The sequence below is a fragment of the Diceros bicornis genome, chromosome 9 (assembly GCF_020826845.1).
Source record: "Diceros bicornis minor isolate mBicDic1 chromosome 9, mDicBic1.mat.cur, whole genome shotgun sequence".
Taxonomy (NCBI): domain Eukaryota; kingdom Metazoa; phylum Chordata; class Mammalia; order Perissodactyla; family Rhinocerotidae; genus Diceros; species Diceros bicornis.
Window position 1 is genome coordinate 47,061,417 of NC_080748.1, and position 22,092 is coordinate 47,083,508.

The following is a 22,092-nucleotide window of genomic DNA, read 5'->3' on the forward strand; positions in this document are numbered from 1 at the left end:
CTTGTAAATATCTACGCACCCAATGTAGGTGCACCTAAATATATAAAGCAATTATTAACAGACATAAAAACAGAAATAGACAGTAACACAATAATAATAGGGGACTTTAACACTCCACTTACACCAACAGATAGATCATCCAAACAGAAGATCAATAAGGAAACATTGGCCTTAAATGACACAATAGAACAGATGGACCTAGTAGATACATACAGAGCATTCCATCCAAAAACTGAAGAATACACGTTCTTTTCTAATGCACATGAAACATTCTCCAGGATTTATCACATATTAGGCCCCAAAACAAGTCTCCATAAATTTAAGAAGATTGAAATAATACCAAGCATCTTTTCTGACCACAATGGTATGAAACTGGAAATCAACTATAGGAAGAAAACCGGAAAAGCCACAAATACGTGGAGATTAAACAAAATGCTACTGAACAATGACTGGGTCAATGAAGAAATCAAAGAAGAAATCAAAAAATACCTGGAGACAAATGAAAATGAAAATATGACATGCCAGAATTTATGGGATACAGCAAAAGCGGTTCTAAGAGGGAAGTTTACAGCAATACAGGCCTATCTCAACAAACAAGAAAAATCTCAAATAAACAATCTAACAATGCACCTAAAGGAACCGGAAAAAGAAGAACAAATAAAGCTCAAAATCAGTAGAAGAAGGGAAATAATAAAAATCAGAGCAGAAATAAATGAAATAGAGACCAAAAAAAAAAAATAGAAAAAATTAATAAAACCAAGAGCTGGTTCTTTGAAAAGATCAACAAAACTGACAAACCTTTAGCTAGACTCACCAAGAAAAAAAGAGAGAAGGCACAAATAAGTAAAATCAGAAATGAAAGAGGAGAAATTACAACAGACACCTCAGAAATACAAAAGATTATAAGAGAATACTATGAAAAGCTATATGCTAACCAATTCGACAATCTGGAAGAAATGGATAAATTCTTAGAATCATACAACCTTCCAAAACTGGATCAAGAAGAAGTAGAGAATTTGAATAGACCAATCACCCGTAAGGAGATCGAAACAGTAATCAAAAACCTCCCCAAAAATAAAATTCCAGGACCAGTTGGCTTACCTGGTGAATTCTACCAAACATTCAAAGAAGACTTAATACCTATCCTTCCCAAACTCTTCCAAAAATTTGAGGAGGCAGGGAAGCTCCCTAATTCGTTCTACGAAGCCAACATTCACCTGATACCAAAACCAGACAAGGACAACACACAAAAAAAAGAAAATTACAGGCCAATATCACTGATGAACATCAATGCAAAAATCCTCCACAAAATACTAGCAAATCGCATACAACAATACATTAAAAAGATTATACACCATGATCAAGTGGGATTTATTCCAGGTATGCAGGGAAGGTTTAACACTCGCAAATCAATCAACGTGATACACCACATTAATAAAATGAAGAATAAAAATCACATGATCATCTCAATAGATGCACAGAAAACATTTGACAAGATACAGCATCCATTTATGATAAAAATTCTGAATAAAATGGGTATAGAAGGAAAGTACCTCAACATAATAAAGACCATATATGAGATACCCACAGCTAATGGTGAAAAACTGAAAGCTATCCCTTTAAGAACAGGAACCAGACAAGGATGACCACTCTCACCACTCCTATTTAACATAGTACTGGAAGTCCTAGCCAGAGCAATCAGGCAAGAGAAAGAAATAAAAGGGATCCAAATTGGAAAGGAAGAAGTGAAACTGTCACTATTTGCAGATGACATGATTTTATATATAGAAAACCCTAAATAATTCACCAGAAAACTTTTAGAAGTAATAAACAAATATGGTAAAGTTGCAGGATACAAAATCAACATACAAAAATCAGTTGCATTTCTATACACTAACAACGAAGTAGCAGAAAGAGAAATTAAGAATACAATCCCATTTACAATTCCAACAAAAAGAATAAAATACCTAGGAATAAACTTAACCAAAGAGGTGAAATATCTGTACACCGAAAACTATAAAACATTTCTGAAAGAAACTGAAGAAGACACAAAGAAATGGAAAGATATTCCATGCTCTTGGATTGGAAGAATTAGCATAGTTAAGATGTCCATACTTCCTAAAGCAATCTATAGATTCAATGCAATCCCTATCAAAGTTCCAACAACATTTTTCACAGAAACAGAACAAAGAATCCTAAAATTTATATGGAACAACAAAAGACCCCGAATAGCTAAAGGAATCCTGAGAAAAAAGAACAAAGCTGGAGGTATCACACTCCCTGATTTCAAAATATACTACAAAGCTATAGTAACCAAAACAGCATGGTACTAGCACAAAAACAGACACACAGATCAATGGAATAGAATCGAAAGCCCAGAAATAAACCCACACATCTATGGAGAGTTAATCTTTGACAAAGGAGTCAAGAACATACAATGGAGAAAAGAAAGTCTCTTCAACAAATGGTGTTGGGAAAACTGGATAGCCACATGCAAAAAAATGAGAGTAGACCCTTACCATATACCATACACAAAAATTAACTCCAAATGGATTAAAGAGTTGAATGTAAGACCTGAAACTATGAAACTTCTAGAAGAAAACATAGGCAGTGTGCTCTTCGACATCGGTCTTAGCACCCCTGTTTTCATTGCAGCGTTATTCACAATAGCCAAGACTTGGAAGCAGCCTAAGTGCCCATCAAGGGACGAATGGATAAAGAAGATGTGGTATACATACACAATGGAATACTACTCAGCCATAAGAAACGATGAAATCCAGCCATTTGTGACAACATGGATGGACATTTCGGGTATTATGCAAAGAGAAATAAGTCAGAGGGAGAAGGTCAAATACCATATGATTTCCTTCATTAAGTAGTAGATAATAACAACAATAAACAAACACATAGAGACAGAGATTGGATTGGTGGTTACCAGAGGGGAAGGGGGGGGAGGGCGAAAGGGATAATTAGGCACATGTGTGTGGTAATGGGTTGTAATTAGTATTTGGGTGGTGAACATGATGTAATCTATGCAGAAATAGAAGTATAATGCTGTACACCTGAAATTTATACAATGTTATAAACCAATGTTACTGTAATAAATAAAAAATTTAAAAAAAGGAAAGAGAAACAGAGAAAAGAAGTCCTACTCCTAGGCTTTGGATCCAACTCTCAATCTGGTGGGCTTCTCAAGAGCAGGAGAGCTGTTGCAAGTGTCAGGGGCTCAGGTGTATGAAATTCTGAGGATACAAGTCATGGCCAAAGGAATACTTGCCAGAGTACATTTCTATGTATAGTCTCTTCATTTCTTTCCCCACATTTTCTCCTATCCACCTCCAAGCACCAAAGAATCATCAGTGTCCTTCATCCTCATCATAACATTTTTCCTTGCAGAGAAAGGGAATACTAAAATACTAACACAACATTTATTGTATGCCACTAAAACAACAAATAAATTTTCAATATGATGGATATCAAAAATGATACATTTTAAAGAGCTAATAAAGTATAATCATGAGTTTAGGACATAGTTATATATGGCATAATTTTTAGCAATGGCTCTTATTTTTAACTTTAAGGAAAATTACAGTGAAAGCCATATGAGATATATTTGCTCTTGTTTGTAACTTCATTGGCCTCATACGTTGACATTTACATAAGAATGACCATATTATACTACTTTGTATTTAGGAAGTATGTCTTGTGACAATACAACATGTGTTTTGTTGTGTTACTTAATTCAAACTAATGTCTCCTGTTAATGATTTTTTTCTCTCATGCTAATCTACACTCATCTTCATTTTCCACTTTCTCATCATTGTTTTAACATTGTCAAGTCTTTAAATATGAACTTATAGCTGTGTAATTGCCTACTGTTGAGTAACAAATTACCACAAACTTAGAGACTTAAAACAACATACATTTATTATCTCATAGTTTCTATGGGTCAGAAATCCAGGCACGGCTTAGCTGGATCCTCTGATTAGGGTCTCATAAAGCTGTAATCCAGGTGTTTGACAGGCTGTGTTCTCATCTGGTAGTCTGATTGGGGAAGATTTCATTTCCAGATTGTTCCATATTTCCCTCAGATTATTGTAGAATTTATTTTCTTATGGTTGTAAGGTTGAGAACCTGGTCTCTTGCTGGCTATTGTAGAAAGATGTCCTCAACTCTGAGAGGCTGCCTGCAGTTTCTAGAGACTGTTCACAGATTCATTCCATGTAAGCTTTCCTAATATAGCTACTTTCCTGATCAAGCTAGCAAAGAGAGTCTCCAGAGCCAGTCAGCTAACAAGATAGATTCTGACATATGTAACATAATCATAGGAGTGACATACCATTATCTTTTCCATATGCTATTGGTTAGAAGAAAATCACAGTAACCCCTCATACTCAAGGGGAGGGGATTACAGATAGGTGTAAATATTAGAAGACAGAGAAGAGGGGCCATCTTCAAGTCTATCCATCACAATGACACAGTTGACACAACATAGTTCAAAGGTATGACTTTGTTGCATTTTTCAAAATATGCTGGAAGAAACATATGCATTTTTTATGTAGTTTGTCAATATATTAGCAACTATAGTATGAATATCATAAAATCAAAGTTCAGAACACATTTTATATAATAGTGCCATTTATGTAAAAATAGATGACTTCATTTATTTATTTATTTTCATATGTCTATGAATTCACAAAGTATCTTTGTTAAGAAGGTCATCCATAGAAAAAATGTAATATTGGTAGTTTTCTATGGGGAAGGCAACTGAGTTAATTTTTATTTTATTTGTATCTTTGAACCATATTAATGAGAACCTATCAAATAATTTAAATAAAAAACAAAAAATTCTGGGCCAGCCCTGGTGGCCTAGTGGTTAAGTTTGGCGCACTCAACTTTGGCAGCCTGGGTTTGGTTTCTGGACGCGGATCTACACCACTCATCTATCAGTGGCCATGCTGTGATGGTGGCTCACATACAAAAGAGAGGAAGACGGGCAATAGTCATTAGCTCAGGGCAAATCTTCTTCAGCAAAAAGAAGAAGATTGGCAATAGCTGTTAGTTCAGGGCAAACCTTCCTAAGCAAAAAAAAATAAAAATAAAAACAATAAAAAATGAATAAAAGTTAAAAATTCCATATATAGCATTACAAATAGACATATCACAAAGTTTCAAAGCTGAGAACCATCCTTATTCTTTCTGCAATTATTAGCAATGATGCATCAAACAGAAACTTCTAGTTGAAGAGCTAAATAAAGCAGGTACTAAGAAGATAACATCTATTAAACACTCTGACAGTTAAACATATGTTAAACGTCCATGTTCTTTTGTGTTGGTCCACAAGAGAGTTGAAGAAAAGGAAAGTGCAAAACAAACATGTACATAGAAACCGAGGGATGTTAGCAATTAGGGAAATTTACTGCAGACCCCAGTGATAAATGTAGAGACCTCTATAGCATCAAAACAAATTTTTGACATCTTTTTAGGTATCTTAATGCCTTTTTTTTTTTTAAAGACAGATATATCAGCATTTAATGATTTTGGTTCCTGGATACCAAAGTAGGATTTGAGGCCCATGCTGATCATAAAGGCCAATCTTGTTCACTTCCATTTTTCACTGTTGAAACTAACAGTGTAGAACTGAAAAGGAAAGAAACAGAAAGAACGGTGTTTATGAACTGACAATTTTTGAGGCGAGTGCCTTTTAAGAGTCTTCAGAATGAAGTCACCGAGCAATATTACAACCATATTTTGAAAACCTTTTAAATGAGCTGTTTGCAATGCTCTCATAAATGCTCTCTGCCGAGCTCAACCATTTCTGTTTTGTTTCTGCCCGTGCGTTTGAATGTTGCCCTAGAGGCTAAGGGATATCAGTCATAAGCACTAGAGTTAGACTGCAGCCAGAGTAGATACAGATGTACAAATCCATCTTTCTCCATTTGAACAGTCTGCTAAATTCTGCATGCAGCTGCCGGCTCTGAATGCTTTTTAACTCTTCCATAAAATATATTCTGAAAATATTAAGTATATATTAATTTTTCCTCTCTCTACTATCCTTTATTTCCTTTATTCTCTCATTTGGATGCACTATTAGATATAACGAATATGATGATTATCTCAAATCCCCATAAGGTATCTGCAACTATATCGTGGTTCCACTGCATCTTTGTCTATTCTTTGACTATACAAATAACATATAATGAAGCAGAGCAAGAGAGCAAACAGTATCAGTTTAAATTTAGAACAGAGCTATTGGCCAAGGTTCTTCTACAGCCAGTGTTCAATCAATAGCTTTAAAATAAAATGAGAGTAATGAGGAGAATAAAGACACAAGATAAAGCACAGATCTAGGGTAGAGAATAAAGTTCTCTCAAAGTTTCAGCTTGAAAAAAAAGATAAGAAAAATATGGCATGATATGGGTGACAATTTCCCCACTTTTCCTCACTGTTTAGGAGGTTTAGTCACTTTCCACTAATACCTCTTCACCCTTCTGTTCACTCTTAACTATTTCAGAGGCTTGAATCTAGCTGTTGTAAATGAGCATATCCAGCAGACTCAGTTTTTAACAGAAAACTAAACTTGGGCAATTTTCCCACTCATGTCCACCCACGAGTGTTAAGTGAATGTATCAGCAAAGTAATCATGTGTAAACTCCCCTGTGTTGTAAATGAACATCTTCTAGAAATGTGTTGCCAAAGGCAGTTCAGTTCTACTCTTTAAAACAGAAGTCTATCTTACTCATGAATGGAGATGTCTATTCTTGCTCATATCAGAATACAGACCATTACCACTGAATAAACGTGGAGCCACAGCCACACTCAGAAAATGAGAACAGTGATAGTTTTTCTAGTAAGAAACCAACTACATAATACAGATTCATTCACATTGTATGGTTCTGGCACCTGCCATCTGTAGCACACAAGCAAATTCCCCTAATTACTGACATCTCTCTATGAAGGCCCGTGTTCTCTGTGTGTGCTTTGCACTTTCCTTTTCATCAGCTCCCTTGTGGACCAAAAGCAACAATTCTGCCAGGTGAGCTTACCAGATGCCATTTTCTGACCCAGCCAGTAAAAGGTCTGTTGCTTTGTTTTTAGCTGGAAATATGTCTTGTTGGATTGTACAAGGTTTGTGCTTTTCAAACTGAGCCACCAGCTTGTAGCCCATGTTCCAGCCTACAATCCTTATCAAAATTAGAAAATGTATTCACAGTGTACCTATGGCACATCAACCAAAGGCATATAATGCAGACCAAAAATCTCATCCATGAAAACAATGATGAGTGAGAAACATGATGGGGTCAGGTACAGAGAAATCAGAGCAAGCAGCACTCAGTCCTAGTAAGCATGCAGGAGCCAAGATCTATAGACAAGTCCAAGGAAGAAAGCTGCCATGAGGAAGAAAGCAAAGTATGCGAACTTGGAAGATACTAAAGCATTTTTATACAATATGATCATTTCTGGAAAGTTTCTGTGAAAATTCCAGACTCTGCTCCTGTTTATATCTCTTTTTTAAAGGTCCTAACATCTGAGGCCACTATTTCTGTCATCTAGAATATTTTCTACTATCTATCTCCCCAAATTACCCCAAGTCTTTGATGTCTACTACCTCCGTACTGGCATCGCCTTTCTGTACTTGAGTATGCAGTGATTTCTTTCATTTCTACAATACTGTTGTGCTTACAATCTTGATCTTACAAAGCTAAACTTTACTCAGCCATTCCACAGTTATTTATAAAGTTTTCATCATATCACAGTCGTCTTGACTTATATTTGCTTTTTTTCTTTCTACTTAGATATAAGAACCTCAAGGACAGGTATTTGGTGATATAAACTTGTTTTCATATCTCCTATATTCTCTAGCATAGTATGGGATACAGAGTAAGAATTTAATAAGAACATTTTAATTAAGAAAATTATAAGATGGAATTATAAGCAGATAAAATTGAGATAAGTATTACATTTTCAACCAAATAGACGATAAGCACATCTGTTTTGTTTATTGGACATCTATGTGTAAAATGAACAACAAATTTCTTGGTAAAATTGCAAGTTAGGTCCTGAACTAAGGCCATAGCATTTGGCATCCTAAGGAAGGGGACAGAACTAAAGTCAGAGTAGAATTGTCAGAATCATCACTGTTTGGACACAAGAGATAAATTAAGAGAAGACTTTATAGGATGAATTCTAGGACAGATGACTGAACAAATGTTAGTATCATGAATCAAGATTTTCTTTTTTGTTTGTCATGCCCTATCTTCTGGATGAACAGATGAAACTTTCTTTCAGAATCGGTAGCTGAGTTTTATTGTTTGTCAACTTCACTATCCAAAATGGATAAACTTTTCATTCAGCATTTATTTAGCAACTATTCATAGGATGAATAATAGGAGAAAAAACCAGACAGGCACAAAGATGCGTAAGACCTAGTAGACAATTTAGTCAGACAGATAGTATTTAAACCAGGGAAATTGACATGCTTTGCATATTCACAAAGTGCTATGGAAACGCTTATCATCTGGCCTTGGAATTCAGAGACAGGTTTCTCAAAAGGAGGTGTGATATTTGAATTGAGTTCCGTTGAAGAACAAGTAGTATTGAATTGAGTAGTGGACATTCTAACTAAAGGAATGCCTATGCAAGCCCATACAGACCAGAAAGAGCATGTTACATTAGGAAAATTTACAGGTTCCAGCCCTCCCTAACTCTTCATCCTTCTCTAAGCAGGGGTAGTGCTCAGCTATGTCTTAAGATATAGTGTGCTTTGTAGGGGAAGTAAATCTAGGAAATGCTGAATTAAAAAAATCAAGTCAAGCTATTGAACCTCCAAAGGTCAAAAAGATAAGACATGATTTGAGCTTGAGTTTTGCCTTCATTTCTCCATTTTACACGGAGTGTGTAAATAATATTAAAATAACAACATAGAATTTTCATTTTCAAAGTCCTTTGAGAAACTCTGCTATCAAACCAGGTCGGAGCAGTTTGACAAAGATGATTTAGAGTTTTTAAAAATATAGTTCACTACTCCCCAAGTGCAGTATTTTAATAATTTTTTTCATATTTGAATAGTTGCATATCATCACAGTGACATTGTAATAGTGAAACAGCTGTTTTGCATGATGGTTTCCCTCAAAACTATGAATTTATATGGACAATGATGAAATTGATATATACATAAAACAAGATCTCTATCTTACTGATATATTACGTTATATTTTTAAGGATTTTGTTTAAAGTAAAAAACATTTCCTAAGACTAAATTTTAGCTTCTTGCTAGATTTCTGTGTAACATTGTTCACGTAAAACGAAGGTGGGGAAGTGACTATGTTAAACTTGAACTATAGTACCTTGAATTCTTCAGATTGTGAGAAGAGTCTTAAGATAAAAGAGAAGGGTAATCACATTGCCTTTCCTGTTTCCACAGAGTGCAGAACTCCTATTCAGAAGGAAGTTGTAAGAGCCTAATCTTTGTGCTTGAGTGTTGAATTGCAAGGTAATCAAAGGTAAATTGAGAAAGAATTGGGAAAATTGAAAATTAAACAATCAAAGATGTCACTTTCTCTCATCTTGAAAAACTCTTCACAGGGTAGAAAATATAGGAAAATTTCTTAAGTTTTGTGATTTACTTTTATTTTACATTTTCTCCATGACAGCTCTCTACTGCCCTTGAAATAGGACTTTCAAAATGAGTTAGTGTAACCAAGTAAAACTCGATGCAGACAGTGATAGAAAGCAGAATGCCAGCACTCTACCTCACATCCCCCCACCTGATTCCTTGGTTATTATCTACCTTTGTTTCAATGTCTTACCAGCTGAGCAGGTAGGGGAAAGGTTGTACCCCAAGTGTAATGGATCCCACTTAGCATAATGTGAAAACGTCTCTTTAACCTGCTACTGCAAGAATGGGCTATCTGGTAACAATCCCTGCTCAGGCACCACTTGTACAACTAGAATCAATACAGCTGTCAGACACAATTAGGAGAAATTGTTTCCTAAGCACACTCCCCGTGTTCACATGGTTGGTTGTGTCCACTTGGGTTTATCTGTTTCCATTTTAACAACACTTGAACAGGGTCTTTTCAAAAATTAGTTAAGTGAGAGCCACCAAAACAGTTACTATAAAATTAAAGCATATATTCTATATGTTGATAATTTCAATACACACAGCAATCATGATTTTTATTTAAGAATCATTTCGGAATCAATGGAGCTCTGAATCTTTTGTGGTTAGAGGAAATATTTAAATCCTGACACCGGTTGTCTGTTGTGTGTCATCCTATTCTCTTGTCCTCTTCGGTTATCTTTTGATGAAATAGAAGACCTTCAGAAGTAGGCTGTCTGTAGGGCTTTGACACGTTCTCCACTCACTGAAATCCAAAATGTACTTTCTAACAACCAAGAACTTTTCTCCCCAACTGAAGTAACTAATGATTGCAATGTTTTTTGTGATTTTTTTTCTTTGATTGGAAAATGTCCTTCTCCCACTCTTTGAGTTTGCTTATTTTCACTGGGTTGTGCTATGCACTGAGGCTACGGTCTCATGGTCCTTTTTATTGCCTCATCCTTCCAAACTTGCTGAGCAACTGAGTTACACTCTGTGGACTGATGTCCTAAATAGTCTCTCTCATCTCTGCTGATCCCAGAGTCTCAATGATCCCTCTTCTTTCTGCTCTGAGCGCATTATGAATATACACTTGTCCTGCTGTCATCATTTTGAGTGTGAATTACAATAACGGCTAGAAATTATTTTTAGTGCTTCCTATATGCCAGATACTGTGATAAGTACTTGACACACACTAATATACTTATGTAATCTAAAGTAGTCCTCAAAAATAAAAATGTATGAAGGAGGTGCTATCACCCTCTTTTAGAGGTGAGAAAACAAGATGAGAGGAAATTTTTATATTAAATACACTTTACAGAACTAATAAATGATTCAAGCCTGCCTGACGCCAGAGTCTACACTCATGTCAATTAGTCTCAGCTGTATGACAGATGGTTCTCAGGTAAAGTGTGACTAGAAAAATATATCCCTTTCCCTGACTATGTTCTTATCTCTTTCAGAAACTTGCCATCATATTCCATATCTAAAGAAATGAGTGTGCTTAGTAACCAAAAATGTGGCTCTCAGACAAATTAATATTGATGGAGAATTTAAGATTATATTTTAGCATTTTAAAATATTTTACCTCTTCTCTCCTATCAATGGGCTCATACTGCATTTATAGTTCATTTTTTCAAACAAACAAACAAAAAAAACCTAATTCTGTCCTCCACAATTGAAATTGTAGAAGGCCGATAACCAACACTCCTTCTAAAGTTTGGACTGTTTAAGAGAGACAAAGGAGTTACAAAGAGGGAAATTAAAGTACCAACTTTGTTACTGAAAGAGTAGAATTTGTAGAATTTGGCTCAGGTGAATTAAAATTATGCTGAGTCACCCATTCAGTCTCAGGCAGTGCTCCTGGAAGGCAAGCTTCAAAGCAGTCATTCTTCATTGGAAGTGATTCCCTCACCCCCAGGGGACACTTGGCAATATCTGGAGAAAGTTTTGGTTGTCACAAGTGGGGGAGTGCTACGGGCATCTAGTGAATATAAACCAGGGATGCTGCTAAACAACCTACAGTGCACAAGAAAGTCCACACAACAAAGAATTATCTGGGCCAAACTGTCAGTGGTGTTGTGGTTGAGAAACCCCGAGCAAAGTTTATGGAAAGGACAGGCATGAAGTAGAATGCATTTTCTCTGGAAGGAGGCAGATCCCTAAGAGAAGGAAGAGTGATGATACTGACTACATTTATCCAATTCCTGCTTCAAAATTATTCACTCATCTTGCCCTGGTAAGGAAAAAGGGAAGAAGCTAAGAGGACCAAGGACTAATTACTGTCCTTCAACAAAGAAACACAAGGGAAGGAGAAAGGAGACTCCCTCACTCTAATACCTATTTATATAATGTGATTTGTTCACATTTTCTAAATCGATTCTCATGGCATAGGACCAAGATAGTTTGAGCGTAGTTTGACTTTGTATCATACATTTCTTTAATTCATGCTCAGAAGGATAATGAACCTTTTATTTGTATTTAGGTCAATCACATAAGAAAGAAGTGATCAATCGCAATGGGTATTTTTATCTATGCTATCTTTTTAAGCTCTGCTTAAGCACATACATAGATTTTTCTTAGATGGAGGAAAAAAGCAAAACTAATATAGTTTGCAGAAGGCATATTTGCTTTATTGATTAAACAATTTAAATTTGGTTTGACTAGTTACTGCAATGTCCCAGAAGCACTTAATTAGCCCTACTGTTAAATTTAAACGGGAGAGAGGCAGAAAAGGAGGGCAGATGGGCAAAGCCATTTGAATCACCAGAAAAATTGAGGTGCAGGTTGCTGGAGCAAAACTAAAGATGGGTTCCAAAAGATTTCTTCAAATTTACTTCTATTTTTTGAGTCTCCTTGCTACTTTTACATTCTGAAACACGTCAGCTTTCCCTTTTCTCATCTTCCTTCTTTGAGCCTGAAGAGAGGGTAATGCCCTAAAGGTTTTAGTCTACAGTCAGATGCCAAGCAGGTTTCCATTCTCCATTGCTTTGATGTCTATATAGAATAATCTAAAGGCTTAGCTAAAACTATTAAACATTAAAGTGGGCACCTGTCCTCCTTGACACCACCCGCTCATCCACACAGAAACATATGCCTTTCTTAAAAGAGACGAGAATAATAGTATACTCCTCATTTTAAAGCTATAACAAAAACTCCAAACCCCAAGGCAGAGGCAAGTTCTAACAGTCATATAGTAATATTTAACATTTATTAAACATTTACCATGAACCAGACACCATATAGAGAAAATGTTATGTATTATGTCATTTTGTTCTCACATTATACCTCTGAATAAGGTTCTATAATTGTCTCCATTTACAGATAAATCAACTTGTCCAATGTCAGAACATACTGAGATCCAGACTCAATTTCTTGGCTCCATATCCTATCATTTTAACCATTATGTCAAAATGACTTGATTAAAGAACAAAGTAATAAATGTTTCTGGGATTCATTTGTCCCTAAATGTAAGAAAACCATTAATATCATGGTAGTGTTTAAATATTTCAAAAATCTTCCTTGTTTATGTCATAAACATTAACTACACCTAAATATTTTCCTTCGAATGCTTTTCTAACTAAATACAAATTACTTTTCCTGTGTGAAAGGAAAGAGTCAGGGATGAATTCCAGATGATCTGCCTGGGCAACAGAAAAAAAAATGAAGAGGTCACTGATTAAGAAATAATGTAAAGAAGGAGAAATCGATTTTTAGAGAAAGATGACTTTAGTTTATAAATGTTGAGTCTGAAGTTTATTGTGTATAAATGTTGGGAACACTCTTCTTTTCTCTGAAAATAGAACCCTTTTTTCAAAAGTGAACCCCGTGGACCAGCCAGGTGGCATAATGGTTAAGTTCATGCACTCTGCTTCGGCTCCCTGGTGTTTGCAAGTTTGGATCCCGGGCGTGGACCCATGCACCACTCATCAAGCCATGCTGTGGCAGCATCCCGTATACAAAATAGACGGAAGTTGGGCACAGATGTTAGCTCAGGTCTAATCTTCCTTGCCAAAAAAAATAAAAACAAAAGTGAACCTCATACTATGTAGTTGTAGAGGGATCACTCCTTCTTCACTCCTAGTAAAAGCATGGATACATGAATGAGGTCTCCCCAACCAGAGTGCAACATCCCTCTGGTCACAGTGATTTACTTGAGGATAATACATGATACAACAGGGCCAGTAGAAGTTCGCCCATAATTTTTGTTAGTAGTATCTGAAAAGGGTGAATGATATGAGAACTAAGTACCATGTAGACCTCAAGATGCCAAAATTATCTTTGCCACCATGTTATAGAGCCTTCCTGTTATTGACAGTTTCACAGAGCAAAGAGGGAGAGAGACTGACTCATCACTTGAACACCTGTACTAAGATATGCACAAAAGTAGATTTTCAATGATGACAGCCAAAAATTTCCCTTTTTTAAAAAGAAATGTCCAAAAAATCGAGGATAGAACTACCATATGATCCAGCTATTCCACTGCTGGGTATTTATCCAAAAAACTTGAAAACACCAATTTGCAAAGGTACATGCACCCCTGTGTTCATTGCAGCGTTATTCACAATAGCCAAGACTTGGAAGCAACCTAAGTGCCCATCAAGGGACGAATGGATAAAGAAGCTGTGGTATATATACACAATGGAATACTACTCAGCCGTAAGAAACGATGAAATCCAGCCATTTGTGACAACATGGATGGACATTGAGGGTATAATGCAAAGTGAAATAAGTCAGAGGGAGAAGGTCAAATACCGTATGATTTCCTTCATTAAGTAGTAGATAATAACAACAATAAACAAACACATAGAGACAGAGAGTGGATTGGTGGTTACCAGAGGGGAAGAGGGGAGGGAGGAGGGTGAAAGGGATAATTTGGCTCATGTGTGTGGGGATGGGTTGTAATTAGTATTTTGGTGGTGAACATGATGTAGTCCATGCAGAAATAGAAGTACAATGATGTACACCTGAAATTTTTACAATGTTATAAACCAATGTTACTGCAATAAACAAAAAATTAAAAAAAAAAAAATGAAGTATAGTTCATGTGACAACATGGATGAACCTTGAAAGCATTACACTGAGTGAAAGAAGCCAGACACAGGCCACATATTGTATGATTCCATTTATATGAAATGTCCAGAAAAGGTGAATCTATAAAGACATTAAGTAGAGCAGTGGTTGCCTAGGCCTGGGGGGAGGGGAGAATGGAGAGTGACTGATAATGGGTATGGGGTTTCTATTTGTAGTGATGAAAATATTCTTAACTTAGATTGTGGCAATGACTATACAACTCTGAATATACTGAAAACTAATGACATGTACACTTGAAATGGAAGAATTTTATGGCATGTGAATTATATCTCAATAAAAATGTTTAAAAACATTAAAATAAATAAATAAATAAATAAAAAGAAATGTTAATTTCAATTGTATACTTGTAACTTGCAATCAAGAGTACTAAAACATAAGATGCTGGTGTGGCACAAAAGTAGCAATATTACTATCTCCCGCTCTCCTGGACTCACCTGAAAGTGAAGTTGTATCCACTCTGCCCATGTGCTACCGTACAGGTTTCAGACTATTGATCTGCTGCCACCTCACACTGAAACATTAGTTTTCCCGTTTTCAACTTAGTTATCACCGTTTATTTGAAGTCATGCCATGTAACTTTGCATCTTTCCCAAATGATCGATACAATTCCTCCATCTTCCTTGGTGACTTCAATACCTGGCTCACTTGCTTCCTCTCTTCATGCTTAATCATTTATAGTTCCTTTAATAACAATGTCAATGATTCGTTGAACTCCTCAATCCAGTCGCCATTATCACTCAATTCTGTCCTTTCTAATCAACTGACTTTTAATTTTACATCACTCCCCTTTCCCTTTAGGTTTTCACATTCATCTTGGTCATCCCATAGCACAATTCAAACCTCAAAAACCTAAACAGGACTTTCCCCTTTATAATGACCTTTGAAAATTATTAGAATTCATTTGTTTCTTTCAGCCCTTACTATGAACTCCCTTTCATCAACCCTCTTCAAATTATACTTGACTTCATTTTCAACTTTATATTTCTATTCAAATATCTCAATATTATAATTATCACTGTTACCATATTATCGCTTTTGAATTTTACCATATCATTCACTTATTCATTCCTTTATTCTTTTTCCAATCTTACTAGAAAATGGCGCAATATCCACCCTGTTGACTTGACACAGCTTGCTCTCTCGCCCTCAACATCCCATCTCTCATTAAACCTTATTGATTTTACTTTTACTTCCTCATATCCATTTCACTGTCTCCCTATGCATTATTTCCAGCCTGGTCTGGCACCTTCATCTCTTGTATGGATTGCTAGTCTTCCATATTTATTCTTGCCTTATTATATTCTGTTCTTCACATTTTAGTGTTTTTTTAAATGAAATATGATGTCATCTTCTGCTTAAGATGCTTAAGATCCATTAATTGCTTCTCATTGCTTCTAAAAAAAACCTCAAATCCTTACTATGGCCGATAGGCTTCAATGGTCTGACCTTTACCGTCCTACCTCTTTCCTCTAATCTCACACCACATATCTGCTGGCTCTTTAAGAGTCAAACATACTGTCATTCTTTTCATTCCTTGATTGGTGGATTCTTCTCACCATTGGTTCTTTGCGTACTCCTGTTCTGTTTAGAATGCCCTCCCCTCTGCCTAACTTCACCTGGTTAACTCCAATTCAACGTTTACGTTTTTCTCCCACTTAAATACTTGGGGAAACCCTTCCTGGTGCCCCAGCTTTTAGGCCAGGTTCCTGTATTATGTGGACCTCTATGACTGTATTCTTTCCTTTTGCTTGCTTATCTCAATTTGTAATATTGCAAACACTGTGTTAGTGATTGTTTAATATCTATCTTCCCCACTCAATAGAAGCTCCTAAATACGTACTTGCTAAATGAGTAAATAGATGAATGGAAAAAATTATTGAGAAAATATTATGTCCCAGGTACTGTACTATATACTGGATTTGCAAAAAATTACATGGAAACTGTGGGTACATAAGCACATATATGTGTAAACATATCAAAATGTGATAGCTCAGGCTCGCCCCAGTTAAGCTCAGGTGAATAGAAGTGTCAAAAGAGGATCTCCAAACACAGCCTGAGGTTGAATTTAATAGGGAAAACATAAGGGATAGAAACATCACCTAGGAAGTAGAGAGGTATTGTCATACTAATCCCCAAAACTTATCAATTTCCATCCTCGTGTCCCTGGGATAAATTTCTCTGATGGAAAAAGACAAAAAAGCAATTCAGTGCTGCTCCACAATCAATTATTATTTAATTCATTTAGCAGATTTCTATTGACTGCTTACTATGTGTCTGTCAGACAGTGTGCTAACCTAGAAATAGAGAAATGAATGAAACTGTCTTTGTCTTCAAATATTTCCCAGTCCAGTTTGGTAGAGGCTTTTATGGTATAATAAGATAAAAATATTCAAAGGAAAGTACCAGATCATAAGGGAACACCCTAGAGGGCCATCTAAACAGCCTGACTGATGTGGCAAAATTCTCTTCCTTTGGTGAAACCTGAGGTGAGTCTAAAGATATGAGTCTAAAGATATGAGTAAGATTAAACAAGTTGGATAATAACCAAAGGATGAATTTGAGAAAATATCACTCATGTTGTTTGGCTTTATGGTGTAGGATATTTTAAGGAATATTTAGAGATGAGTCTATAGCTGTGGGCAGAGGAAAATCATGAAGAGTCTTGTGAATCATGAAAGAAGTTTGGATTTTGCCAGGAAAGCACTAGGAAGGATTTTAATTTGAAAAGTAACAAGAGATTCATTTTTATAAAAAATAATTAATTTTGGCTAATCTGAGAAGAATATATTGGAAGACTGAGAGAATCAAGAGGAGGGGCTTAATCTTACTAATCACTCAGAATCCCAGGGGTTTCCCCAGTGCAAAGCTCATTACATTTGCTCCCATAGCACCCTGTGCTCACCTCCATCATGGAACTTACTGTAAAGTACTGTGCCCATCTGTTTATAAGTAGGTGTATCTAGCATAATCCTAGGTATATAGTAGACTCGATGAATACTTCTGGAAGCAGTAAGTGAATGAGATAACAAGTCAGTCTGTGAGAGAGCTTTGAAAATTTCTAACAGTGACTGATATGGTTTACATATTTACCTTTTTTTAATGTTAAATCGCACTGAAATTTATTTCTTTTATCTATAAAAATACTTAATATCCCTCTGGAAAACTTTTCTGTCATCCCTTTGTGTTCTTTACGGAACAAAGCCAGCTATTTGAAAAAGAGAGGAACTCTAAAAAATGTTGTCACTCTTCTTTTTTCCAAATTAAAAAGTATATATCAGATATTAGAGTGACTATTTGTTCCAACTAGGTGAGCAAATATTAGGTGAATGCAACTTTTTGGTAAGAAAAGATCCAAGTATTAAGTTAACTATTCAGAGAGGTCAAAGGATTTCTCACTGGGTTGAGTTTGAGAAAAAGGAATAACTGTATTTGCATAATGTCATTTTCAAAGTTATAACAGAAAATGTAGAGATGCTATTTGTTTTTAAACATCCTCATTTTTGTTATTCTAGTTTAATAAAAATCTTTCTACTAATTTTATTCAATCCATCATAGTTAATTTAGATAGCACATGAAATTTTAGACAGATGTTATATCATAAATATCTAGAGTATAAATATCAAAATTGTGCTTATAAGTATAGAAAAGATCTATTTTTGTTTTAAGTAATTAGCACATTTCTGGAATATTTTTACAAATAATTCTCAACTAACCAAGAGCAGCAGCATGCATTATCCGAAACTATGAATAACCCAGAAGGCATGTGTGTCCAATTTGGGGACATACTTTTTTGGTAACAAAACCACATTATTAATTGTGTGTGACTTAAGCAAAAACTCAAATTAGTTTATATTTCCCGTGTACAAGGAAAACAGCTTACCAAGTGAGCTGTAAGTTTAGTTGATGAGAAATATGTTGAGCTTTAGGAGGAAGAAAAAGCTGATCCGTAGGTAAAAGATATGCCACAATTCTCTTACTACCTCATTTTATTAGATGCATTCCCATTTCCTTGATTTTGACAAGATTTTCTTTTCACTGACACTTAGGTAATTCACTGTCTTCTGTCTTATTTTTGTTCGAACTAAGAATATTTAAAATGATCAACAGTAGCAATTCATTGAATATGCAGTATATTTCTCAGCATTAAACAAAAACTTTACATTTCCTGTGGAAAAACTGAAGGTGTGCCTATAACCAGTAAAGTTCAAGGATAAGTGAATAGTAAGTTATACTAACATATATTGTCAATACAATTATCTTTGAGTGAAGTCAAAATCATTAATTCCTTTTTGTTTATTCATATAAAAACTATTAAACGTGTGCTACCTCATATGAAGGATTATGTTGAGACCTGGAGATACAGTAATTGCTAAAATAGAATATATATCCCCACAGATCTCACCTTCTAGAAGTAAACTTCTTTGACTAAATGAAATAAAGTATGAAATAAAATAACTTTGTGGAAAGAATTTTGGATATTATAAATACTTCATAGCTTGGTTATTTACATTTCTCAGGGAAAAGGTCTGGGTTTTGGATTTTCTCTTGGTTGTAGGTCGCCACACCAGAGGTAGGGTTTATGACAAGATTGTGTCCCAGTCTCTCCTACTCACTTCAATGTGGTTTTCTTCTTGTTTGCCTGATGCATAGTCGTCACTCAGCCAGGCTTTAGGTTTTTTTAAGAGGAAATGGTTCCGTATGTAGCTGTAGACTTGGTATGCCCGTGGGAGGAGGTAAGTTAAGGATCTCCCTTTGTTGTCATCTTGAACCAGAACTCCCTCTGATACCAATTATTTTTTATTTTGTTTTAGAACAAAATATACATCCACCTATTAGGACAGAAGAGGATGGAGTTGTGGGTGGAGATGGCGGAGCACGTGTAGACAAAGGCTGTTATGGAGAGAGAGCTGAGATTTCATACCAAGGTACAGAGAAAGGAGTATGGTTGTGTCATTCCTAATGAGCTCTGTAAATAGTCATTCCCAGTGGTTGGTGAATAACAGTAGTGAACAGGGATGGTTTTCAGGATATCTCTTCAGAGTGTGGCACTGGAAAAGCCATGAGGAGAATGAATATAAAAGGCTGATGGGAAGCAGTAGCACTCTGATTAGCATGTACAAATGTTGGAGATTCCAGTCAGTAGACTCAATAACATAGGGGAAGGAGCTCTCCAAAGGAAATGAAACTGGCCAAGGTTGGGCAGGTAAACAGAGTCTTAGGTACATGGGCTAGGACTCTAGTCTTTGAATGAAACTAGAAACAGGGAGAACCAAGAAGAGGCAACACAGATTGGCTCAGTAGGAAGACTGTTTTACCTGTAGAAGAATAGATTCTAAGTGTGATTGATATGGAGATGAAGAAGTGAGTCCCACTGGACTGGAGTGAGATGGAGAGGGAGTGACGGTCCAAAGCAGTGCTAGATAACTAATAAGGATATCAGCATTTCCTTAAGGCATTAGCTAGCAGGAATCTGAAAATTTTGATGGAAGAAATTTTTGATATTTCAACCTTCATAAAAGTATGAAAGTCATTATGGCAAAATCAGAATATTTTTGGATTATGAAAAATTAAATTATAATTTAATTTTAAAATTATACATGAGGAAGGGACTCGTTTTCCAAGGTTTGTTTGCTTTTAACGATGTTATGTTAGCTCTGATTGAGTCTGAGTGTGTGTATTTTGAGAAGGACAGGGTACATATTGCTTCTGCTATTATCTGACCTGAACCTATAAATGAGGTAAGCAGCAGAACACTGGTAGATTTATTATTTTTGTTCTTTCCAAGTTCATATCTGTCATCCAGGCAATTCGAACATATGAAAGCGACAAGGACAGTTACCAATGTATTTTAGGTGATCAGTAATCAACAATAAACTTCATTTCCTCCCTCTCTTCTTTTTTTTCCAACATCCTTCCTTCCTAACCTTTTTTCCTCCTTCATTTGTTATATCTCTAACACTGTAGTCAAATCTTTAAGCCTTGTATGTATCACTCAAGGTCCAGTGCAGAAAATAGAAACTTTTCTACTTATTTCAATCAGAAATGAATTCAATGCAGAGAATTACCAAATCCTTGGAAGACACGGAGGTGCTGCAGTCAGGAGGCCGTCATTCTACTAATGATTTGACAATGTTATAAATCAATGTTACTGCAATAATTAAAAATAAACAAATAAATGAAGTACCATCGTCTAGCTCCGATCCAGAATGTAAGAAGATGCTGTTGACACTGCAGCTGCCAACACTGGCCAACAGTGCTTCTCAGTGCCCAGGAAGCTGGAGACCAGGTGTCGGAATGTTGAATCTGGTAACCACACTTTCTCATGTCTCATGACTTTGCTTGCAAGAGAAAACAGCAGCAGGATACAATTTCTGTCTCACTTCTGCCTTCCAGGCCTTATACCTGAGCAACTATTAGGATTCCTTAATCCAGAATCTATCTATAAGAATGTGTGGGAGAGGTTGTTTCAGCTTTCTAATATCTCCAAATTGAATGCAGCTGGATTGGAGTTTGGGCGAGCCAAATCAAATGTCCATGACAAGCTGGTTTAGTGATTTATGTTAACCTCCCAACTGTTGCCTATACTTGTCCTTTTATATTATTCATGGCTTTTATTAAATCTGTGTCTTATATTCAGCTTACCTCTCCCTTGACCCTGCTAAATCTCATTTCTCTCCTTTTGTGTAAGTATATTAGCCAATTTTGTGTTTCTATAATATTGCTGTTACCTGGCATATTTGCTGTATCATTAACTCAACTTTTGGAACACTTTTCTACAATTTAGGGAAGAAACACACTATAAAGTTAAAGTCAGAACTTATGTACTTAAACAATTATTCATTTATTTAAAGATAACTTATAGCTTAGAGATAACTGTCATTATTTCATCAGAATTTTTTTAAACAAGTGTTACTTCTATAATATAATTCGTGTGTCTAATAAAAATGTACAATTATTGAATGATTAATATGACCTAAGGTGGACAATACAGACAAGTGTTTTGAATTTTAACTAGCTCCTAAATTGATTTTTTAAATAAGAGAAAAGACATTACTTTTGGAAACTTTTTCTCATTTATTTAACATCATGGACCTTAAGTTTGTGTTGTTTTAATTTTAGACAAGCTAGCAAAAATGATAACAAAAAAACCAGAAGACAAGAACTATTTACATATATAACCAATGTAGTTCATTTTTCTAGTCATTTTTACTACAATTTTATTTCCACTGTATATGCTTTCACTGTACATAGGCTGATACTGTCTTATCTTAGTGTAAAGGGTTAAACTTGATTTCAAAATAAGAAGTAAGATTATGCCCATCCTAATTATAATTTAGCTTAATCTTCTAAGCTGAAAGTGAGATGACTCCTCCCAATTATTATTTTGCTAAATTTGA